Genomic DNA, 10038 nt, shown 5'->3' with positions numbered 1-10038 from the left:
AATCTGATTGACTTTTAATGTAGTTTAAATTCTCTGATTATGCTACGGAATGTCCAACGGCATATGCTCTTATACATCTTCTTGTAATCTAGAAACAGTATACATATGTTGTTGTTGTTGTGGTCTTCAGTCCTGAGACTGGTTTGATGCAGCTCTCCATGCTACTCTATCCTTTGCAAACTTCTTCATCTCCCAGTATTTACTGCAACCTACATCCTTCTGAATCTGCTTAGTGTATTCATCTCTTGGTCTCCCTCCACGCTTTTTACCCTCCACGCTGCCCTCCAACGCTAAATTTGTGATCCCTTGATGCCTCAGAACATGTCCTACCAACCGGTCCCTTCTTCTTGTCAAGTTGTGCCACGAACTCCTCTTCTCCCCAATTCTATTCAATACCTCCTCATTAGTTATGTGATCTATCCATCTAATCTTCAGCATTCTTCTTTAGGACCACATTTCGAAAGTTTCTATTCTCTTCTTGTCCAAACTATTTATCGTCCATGTTTCACTTCCATACATGGCTACACTCCATACAAATACTTTCAGAAACGACTTCCTGACACTTCAATCTATACTCGATGTTAACAAATTCCTCTTCTTCAGAAACGATTTCCTTGCCATTGCCAGTCTACATATTATATCCTCTCTACTTCGACCATCATAAGTTATTTTGCTCCCCAAATAGCAAAACTCCTTTACTACTTTAAGTGTCTCATTTCCTAATCTAATTCCCTCGGCATCACCCGACGTAATTCGACAACATTCCATTATCCTCGTATTGCTTTTGTTGATGTTCATCTTATATCCTCCTTTCAAGACACTGTCCATTCCGTTCAACTGCTCTTCCAAGTCCTTTGCTGTCTCTGACAGAATTACAATGTCATCAGCGAACCTGAAAGTTTTTATTTCTTCCCCATGGATTTTAATACTTACTCCGAATTTTTCTTTTTTTTCCGTTACCATATATGCATATATCTACAGTGAATTTCCACGTACTTGAAGTAATTTGTATTAGACTGAATATATGACCCACTGTGGATCTGTTTTTGTGGAAACCCCTTTGTTTGTCCCAATTAGTTCTTCAGTCTGGGGATCAGCCTGTTTAATACGCAAATGGATAGGATTTTGTAAGTGACATCACGTAAAGCAGCCCCTCTGTACTTATCCCAGAAAACTACTAACTGGTGAAACATGATGCCACAGTCGTTTGTCATCAACCACACGCACAGAACGTCTATCTAATTCATTACTACCTCTACGAACGTTGCCCGTATTTCTGAACCATCTTTCCTCCCAACTGTCACCAGTCTCTCGAGACCATAAAATGTATCGATCTTCGTTTCTCTGTCCAAATACTTTTCCCAACCACCCTAACAGTTCATCAAAATTCCATCTCTCCTCTTCCAGACCCAACACCCAAAACGACTTTCCACTCTCGTAAAGGTAACATCCAACCCGTATCCTATCACTCTTGCCTTCTGACTAGGCGCACTGCCGGCATTTTATCGGTATAACCCATCGCCTCTACATCTTCTCCATCTCTAAATAAACAACCCCAAGAGCAAGATCTTGACCCCAGCGAACACCGCCTCGGGGTACGAATATAACATAGTAGCAGCATGATCATTTCCAGTTTTCCTGAAAAATGCTTTGCGTTTTGAGTGAGGAGTTCCACTGCTGGCTCTGTCTAGTTTTTCTGACGCGAAGGTGAATTTTCGGTGCTAGGACAGCCCATCCAATTGACGCATAACGCCGATGCCAAAATCATACGAGTCCAGTCAGGTGCAGGCGAGGAACAGACGGATGGGGATGGCGAACCATTACGTCAGCTAGAAAACATGTCATTCTTGGGTCTGAGCGACTGTTAACAAACTTTTTATTTTTCATAAAAATTGCATTCAGAATATGGTTTGGCAAACTTCGTGGGATGGATTTATCACACTGAAACACGAAAAATGCCTATAAGCGTATCTGAAAACCCACCGTTATTACCGAAAAACTGTTATAAATGCTTGCAAGCTAATAACTTGCAACAAATACTGAAATGTCCTCCACTTGGTTCGACACAATCGTCTTATAACAGCAACGGTGTAAGACGTGGCAGTGTGCTGCCATAACGCCGCTCATGCTCAAGTTGATAATTTAAAGAAATGGACAATAAGCATAGTAATTAGGAAAATCAATTAGCTGGAAAAACATGCTGACTGACGTATTTTATTACAACAATAATGGTGAAAACTGAGTAACGATTGGAGTATATATAGTTATTAGAGTTTTAATCAGCTTGCCTACAGGTATGCATGTGACAGCTTGCTTACCTAATACACGCATAAAAAAAAGTTTTGTATCACCTCGGTTCCAAGAGTTACGGAACCTGTACACAAAACTGGAACAGCGATCAACTTAAACATCATTTCCTCCCTTTTTATTGCTCATGAAAACCACAAATCGCATGTTGTATCACCATAAACGAGACCTTCAAAGATGGTGGTCCAGATTGCTGTACACACCGGTACCTCTAATACCCAGTAGCACGTCCCATTGCATTGATGCCTGCCTGTATTCGTCGTGACATACTATCCACAAGTTCATCAAGGCACTGTTGGTCCAGATTGTTCCACTCGTCAACGGCGATTCGGCGTAGATCCCTCAGAGTGGTTAGTGGGTCACGTCATCCATAAACAGCCCTTTTCAATCAGTCCCAGTCGTGTTCGATAGGGTTCATGTCTGGAAAACATGCTGGCCACTCCAGTCGAGGTCATTCACAAGATGTGCGCGATGGGGGCGCGAATTGTCGTCCATGAAGACGAATGCCTCTCCAATACGCTGGCGATATGATTGCACTATCGGTCGGAGGATGGCATTCACGTATCGCACAGTCGTAAGGCGCTTTCCGTGGCCACCAGCGGCGTACGTCGGCCCCACATAATGCCACCCCAAAACATCAGCGAATCTCCACCTTGCTGCACTCGCTGGACAGTGTGTCTAAGGCATTCAGCCTGGCCGGGTTGCCTCCAAACGTGTCTCCGAGGATTGTCTGGCTGAAGGCATATGCGACACTAATCGGTGAAGATACCGTGATGCCAATCCTGAGGGGGCCATCCGGCATTTTGTTGGGCCCATCTGTACTGCGCTGCATGATGTGGTTGCAAAGATGGACCTCGCCATGGACGTCGGGAGTGAAGATGCGCACCATGCAGCCTACTACGCACAGTTTGAGTCGTGACACGACGCCCTGTGGCTGCACGAAAAGCATTATTCAACAGGGTGACGTTGCTGTCAGGGTTCCTCCGAGCCATAACCCATAGGTAGCTGTCATCCACTGCAGCAGTAGCCCATGGGCGGCCTAAGCGAAGCATGTCATCGACAGTTCCTGTCTCTCTGTATCTCCTCCATGTCCGAACAACATCGCTTTGGTTCACTCCGAGACGCCTGGACACTTCCCTTGTTAAGAGCCCTTCCTGGCACAAAGTAACAATGCGGACGAGATCGAACAGCGGTATTGACCGTTTAGGCCTGGTTGAACTACAGACAACACGAGACGTGCACCTCTTTCCTGATGGAATGACTGGAACTGAATGGCTGTCGGACCCCTCCGTCTAGTGGGCGCTGCTCATGCATGGTTGTTTACATCTTTGGGCAGGTTTAGTGACATCTATGAACAGTCAAAGGGACTATGTCTGTGATACAATATCCACAGTCAACATCTATTTTCAGGAGTTCTGGGAAGCGGGGTGATGCAACACTTTTTTTGATGTGTGTATGTTCCAAAACGCCGCCACCCTACCAGCTCATCAAAATTCCATCGCTCCTCTTCCGCACTCTGCTCATACTTCGGGTTCTATTGGTGACGAAATGGTAGGGTCAAGTGTTTCCAGTAGCCCTTGGGCTAGGGAACATTTGCATACCCAACCGAAGGATAGTCTTAGTGTCACCTTCCTACAGTACAAGGTCAAAGTATAATTGTTGCACACTTCCATCTACTTAGGCAAAAAAAGCAAATCGGTTGATCCTTTTTTCATTTGACGTCGTCCACGGTGCGCCTGATGGGACTTACGGAGGCAGCATTAGTTCAGGTGGTTCCTCGGAAAACCCCACAAAAAGTTTTTTTTTATATTTTGGTCGCCAACAGTGGACGAAAACCTCGCCGACTGTCCTAAGACGGCTCCGCACAGAAAGTGGATGAAATTTTTGCGATATATTTCTAAGATCCGGATCTGGGACAACCTTAAAAATTTTCCTGATATCTTTATCCGTTTCCAAGATACAGAGGTTCAGAGTTAGCCTACTTCTACACATAACATCCCGTGTGAAGCGAAATCTAAATAATAAATAACCGCAGAAAATTGCTCAAATTTTAACCGTATATTCTCAAAGGATTTATCTAGAAGAGCCATCGTTTCATTTTCAAAAATCTTTATCCGCTATCGAGAGAGATATGCAACCGCGGAGTTCCGTGCGGCTATGTAAAGCAAATCGCTGTAATTTTTACTACTAATTACTAAGATCCCGATTTCGGACTGTCTTGAAAATTTTCTTCATATTTTTATCAGTTTACGGGATAAAGAGGTTAAAATTTACCCTACTTGTCCACGCAAAATACAGTGTGAGGCAATCTGTAGTTTCTAAACTGACATAGCATGGAGAAATGTGCTTTAAAGTACCTCCGTTATCATCAGGGAACCACAAGATGCAGTGCTGAAGCACACGCAATTTTTTTTTTTTTTTGCGCTTAATATCCGGTGTGAAATTATTTTTGTGTTATTTCAGTTTCACATAAGTAAACCTTCTAGATTTTACTGACCAATACATTTTTTTTCGTATGAGTTACATGCCCTATTTCATGAGGGAAAGGAAGGGAACCAATGTCGGAAAAATGTTCCTATCGGAGCACAAAAAGTATGTCTGCGTTCCTGTTTATTAAAATACTTTGACCGACAAGTGGAGTACCAGCTGCCTTATTCTATCTTCCCCAACACTTTTAACAATGTTCCCAAAAATTTCGGCATGAGGACGTATTCCCCCTTTTTATTGCTGGGAGACAAGAAGACAGCGGCAGTGGCAAAGAGACGGGAAAGTAATAAATACCGGAAGATAGTGTATAGAGGCTGTGTTACAGAGAGAGCGAAGGAGACAATGGCAGTGTGAGAGAAAGAGAGGGACACAGTGACTGTGGAACATAGTTGACAGTGACAGAACAATGCTAGGTAAAGAGTGAAAGAGACGGTGTCAGTTGGAGAGAGGCGAGGTATAAAGGGAAAGTAAAAGTGGGCGAGAGCCAGCGATAATGAGAGACGAACTACACTGAAACGCCAAAGGAACTGGTATAGGCATGCGTAATCAAATACGGAATACGCCTATTTAAGACAACAAGTGTCTGGCGCAGTTGTTAGATCGGTTACTGCTGCTACAATGGCAGGTTATCAAGATTTAAGTGAGTTTGAACGTGGTCTTATAGTCGGCACACGAGCGATGGGACACGGCATCTCAGAGGTAGCGATGAAGTAGGGATTTCCCCGTACGACTATTTTACTGGTGTACCTTGAATATCAGAAATCCGGTCAAACATCAAATCTCCGATATCACTGCGACCAGGGAAAGATTCTGCAAGAAAGGGACCAACGACGATTGAAGAGAATTGTTCAACTTGACAGAAGTGCTACCCTTCCGCAAACTGCTGCAGATGTCAATGCTGGGCCATCAACAAGTTTCAGCGTGCGAACCATTCAACGAAACATCATCGAAAGGGCTTTCGGAGCCGAAAGCCCAGTCGTGTACCCTTGACGACTGCACGTCACAAAACTTGCTGCCTCGCCTGGGCCAGTCAACACCGACATTGGCCTGTTGATGACTGGAAACATGTTGCCTGGTCGGAAGAGTCTTGTTAGAAATTGTATCGAGCGGATGGACGTGTACAGGTATGGACACAACCTCATGAATGGACCCTGCATGTTAGCAGGGGACTGTTCAAGCTGGTTGAGGCTCTGTAATGGTATGGGGCATGTGCAGTTACAGTGATATGGTACCCCTGACATGTGTAGATACAACTCTGACAGGTGACATGTACGTAAGCATCCTGTCTGATCATCTGCATCCATTCATGCCCATTGTGCATTCCGACAGACTGAAGCAATTCCAGCAGGACAATGTGACACCCCAGATTGGCTCCAGGAATATGATTCTGAATTTAAACACTTCCGCTCGCCACCAGACTCCCCAAACATAAACATTACTGAGCGTATCTGAGACGCATTGCAACGTGCTTTTCAGAAGAGATCACCACCCCATCCCCCCCCCCCCCCCCAATCTTACGGATTTATGGACATGCCTTCAGGACCCACGGTGCCAATTTCGTCCAGCACTACTTCAGACGCGAGTCCATACCACGTCGTGTTGTGGCACTTTCGAGTGCTCGCGAGGATCTTACACGATATTAGGCAGGTGTACCAGTTTCTTTGGCTCTTCAGTATATATGACGACAACAACCAGGAAGAGAGGTATAGTGATAGTGAGATGACATAGTAGCAGTAGGAAGGAAGGAATGAGTTATTAGCAGAAAGAAAGAGCAAGAGAAAGAAAGAGACAGTGCGATGAGATTGTAACAATAGGACAGAACGAAGGGAACTGTGGATATGTCACAGGAGACAATGACAGAGACATACAAAGAGATAATAAGTCAGTTGGGCTGAATGAGCGAGTGAGACAGGGCAACTGGGAATGGATGGGTACGAGTGACTTACAGCGATGGACTAAGAGTTATGAGTGAGTTACAGTTAGGGGAGCTTGTGGAAGCTTCAGGTGAGCTTCATGTAAAAAAAGCGCGAATATGTTAGCATACAAAAATTTTGGGGAAAATTTTTGTAGATGAGGAAGGTACAATAAGGCAACTGGTATCCCAGTTTTCAGTCAGATTCTTTTAAATAAACAGGAACATATTCGCAAGTTTTGTTCTCCGATAGCATTTTTCCGCTGGTCAGAATATACTCGGTTGCGGGTGAAGCGCGAGAAGGCAAGATTGCGTTTCCGGAGGTAGACGCAGCCAACGGCCCCCAATACTTCAAGTCAGCATTGGCAGCTAAGCTAGCGGGGTCTGCAAAGTGGAGGAGCAGGCAGAGAGATACATTAGAATCACCCGGAGTAAAAAATAAAACCTTGTTTCATGAGGGCGCATGTTCTTCTCTTTGGATGCTGTTTACCAAGCCGAAGAAAAAATAGTCCACCTTAAATTTTATTGTAGTGAACAGTAGACAATTTGCAGCACTTATTGAAGCAACGTTTAGAGTTTGTCCCCACGTTAGTGAATTGTAGAGAATGAAATACTCACAAGCAGAGTTAATAATTGGTAAACTGTAGTATCTGAAGTCCCTGCCACCACAAAACGTAACAGGACGACTCGCCATTGTTAAGAGAGACTTGGCTCAGAGGTCGAACCTGACGAATGTGTACCAAGTGTCGTTCCGTCTTAATTGCACAGTGAGCTTTGCTAATGCTCATGCTTGGCTGGTAACGTTGTCTAAGTAAAGTCGTGCATGCAGTGAACTTTGTGAATGTATTTTAAGTACATTTCTACTGGTGATAAACTGCGGAGGCTTAGACGCAAGTTGTTAATGAGCGAAGTTTATGTCGTGTGGGACGCATCACTCGCGAGTATGACGTAAGGTTGGCCGCGATGTAGTTACGAATGTACAACTACTTAATTTGAGGACACCATGCCTCCACAATATAGATAACTTTTACCGCAGTTAATTTCTTTTATTTGCGGATATAGGGTCTGGATTTGTTGGAAACTTAATCGAGCAGAATTCACGTGTTGGAGCGCAGTGTACTGATAACTGCAGTGAACGTAAGGTCAAGTGAGTGTGAGGTGTTGAAAAAATGTCGGCCTTGAAGGTTGGACTATTGGTAGGTAGGTCAGTATAGTGTCATCTACCACACCTACCACTGTAAACTGCCGCTTACTGCAGCAGTGGGTTATAACCAACAGTACTTTGTCAGTTAGGGTTTGATGCTCTAATTTCGCTCAGAGTTGGCCAACGTATTTTTGGTATTTTCATCAGAAACATAATTGTTAAATTCAGAGAAGTTTTAATCCGGTCTCTAGAAGATATTAGAAATGTTTCACCTGACAGTCGAACGGCTTCGGTGAAACACTGATGAAGAGTTTCCGTTTAAAAAGGTCTCCTACATAAACAAATTGCTCTAGGCGGCCAACAGACAGATTATTTAGGATTGAGATCGTTGGGAGGCTGAAGGTGGCTGGGGAACGGCGGCTGTGCACGGCCCCACCTATCCGTCTCATCGCATGTATCATACAGTGCATGCCGAATAACTGTAGTCAATATACACTGATTTCTAAAAGTTAAGGATGAAACTAACTTTCACATGAGTGTCACTGCCCAACAACATAGCTCGAGGTAACTTGGACGATACATAGAAACAACTGCTACAGTCTGGCACAGAAATGAGACGGAGACAAATGACACTATTGTTCAAAGATAACAATTACACTGAAGTCACCGAGTTTCATGATGGTCACGTGGACATTAAAAATGCTGGGACATGGTTCTTGATAGCGTGCATGATCACAAGGAACGGCAGCGCATGTTCTGCCACGTGCTCCCATGCAGGCCACAAGGTTGGTAAGCAGTCCTTGTGGTAGGGGCTTCCATTTCTCCACCAGCGCAGTTGACAACTGCTGGATGGCCGCTGGTGCACGCGGATGTGCTGCCACACCTCTCCCCAAGGCATGCCATTCGTGCTCGAAGGGATTTTAGTCGCCCATTGTCATCCATAAAAATAAAGTCAGGCCCGAACGCGCCCCTGAAAAGACGCACATGGGGAAGGCGTACAGTGTCACAGCAACGTTGATTGGTGAGCGAACCGTGTTCAAAGACTGGAAGATCAGCAAGCCCATGCAACATTTGTCCCCACACCATAACACCTGGACCATCAAAACGATAATGTTCAACAATGCTTGACGAACTCTCGTATGGATAGAGATGGGAACACGTAATGCACTGGAACAGTGTCAAACGTTATCCTTTTGATGTGTTATGGTGTGGGAAAGGTCAGCATGCCCACGCAACATTATTCGTCCCCACACCAAAACACCTGGACCACCAAGACGATCATATTTGACAATGCTTGACAAACTCTCGTGTGGCGAGAGATGGGAACGCTAAATACAGAGGAACATTGTCAAACATTAACGTTTTGGTGTGACACGGTGTGGGGAAGGTCAGCATGCCCACGCAACACTATTCTTCCCCACCCCATAACACCTGGACCACCAAAACGACAATGTTCGACAATGCTTGACGAACTCTCGTATGGCGAGAGATGAGAACACTTAATACACAGCAACATTGTCAAACATTAACGTTTTGCTGTGTCACGGTGTGGTGAGGGTCAGCACGCCCATGCAACACTATTCGTCCCCACACCATAACACCTGGACTACCAAAACGATAATGTTCGACAATGCTTGGCGAACTCTCGTATGGCGAGAGATGGGAACACGTAATGCACAGGAACAGTGTCAATCGTTATCGTTTTGGTGTGTCATCGCGTGGGGAAGGTCAGCACCCTCACGCAACACTATTCGTCCCCTCACCATAACACCTGGACTACCAAAACGATCATGTTCGACACTGCTTGACGAACTCCCTCATAGCGAGAGATGCGAACACGTAACGCACAGAAACATTGTGAAACATTATCGTTTTGGTGTTTCATGGTGTAGGAGGGCGTAATGTTGCATTGGCGTGCTGACCTCCAAATCTTTGAACATGGAACATTCACCAGTCAACGTTACTGAGACACTGTACTCCTTCAAAATGTGCGACTTAAGGGATCTTATGTTTACGGTTATCACTGCACCAACGCACCGAACAGTGCAGGTGGAGTATCTCTTAGAACGGGAGAATATTTGGCGAATGGAGTGGCCTGCCCTCCCCCCCCCCCCCCCCCCTTCCTACTTAAACCCCATCAAGCACTTTGCGTTGGGGAGACGTCCACATGCATCAAAGACCTTCCAAC

The sequence above is a fragment of the Schistocerca serialis genome, chromosome 9, assembly GCF_023864345.2.
Source record: "Schistocerca serialis cubense isolate TAMUIC-IGC-003099 chromosome 9, iqSchSeri2.2, whole genome shotgun sequence".
NCBI classification, from domain to species: domain Eukaryota; kingdom Metazoa; phylum Arthropoda; class Insecta; order Orthoptera; family Acrididae; genus Schistocerca; species Schistocerca serialis.
Note: the sequence above shows the minus strand (reverse complement) of the source record.